Source organism: Nematolebias whitei, chromosome 11 (assembly GCF_014905685.2).
Source record: "Nematolebias whitei isolate Nwh7 chromosome 11, NemWhi1, whole genome shotgun sequence".
In the NCBI taxonomy this organism is placed as follows: Eukaryota; Metazoa; Chordata; class Actinopteri; order Cyprinodontiformes; family Rivulidae; genus Nematolebias; species Nematolebias whitei.
In genome coordinates, this window is record NC_056508.1 from 47,185,837 (window position 1) to 47,186,245 (window position 409).

A 409-nucleotide genomic window follows, 5' to 3' on the forward strand; every position below is an offset into this window, starting at 1 on the left:
CTTAAACCAGGTCTCTCTTGTAAATGAGTCCCCGAGGCTCAATGAGACTAACCTGTAGAAATAAAGGTTGAATTTAATTTTAGATATTCTTCTGCTACTTTAAGCTTTAGCTACCACTGGCCTACTTTAACCTTTAGCTACTGTTCTGCTACTTTAAGCTTTAGCTATATTTGTGCTACTTTTAACTTTAGCTACTGTACCACTACTCAAAGATTTTAGATACTGTTCTGCTACTTTAAGCTTTAGCTACCACTGGCCTACTTTAACCTTTAGCTACTGTTCTGCTACTTTAACCTTTAGCTACTGTTCTGCTACTTTAAGCTTTAGCTACTGTTCTGCTACTTTAAGCTTTTAGCTACAGTTTTAGTAATTTTAACTTTAGAATGAGTTTAGCTACTTTTAGCTACAG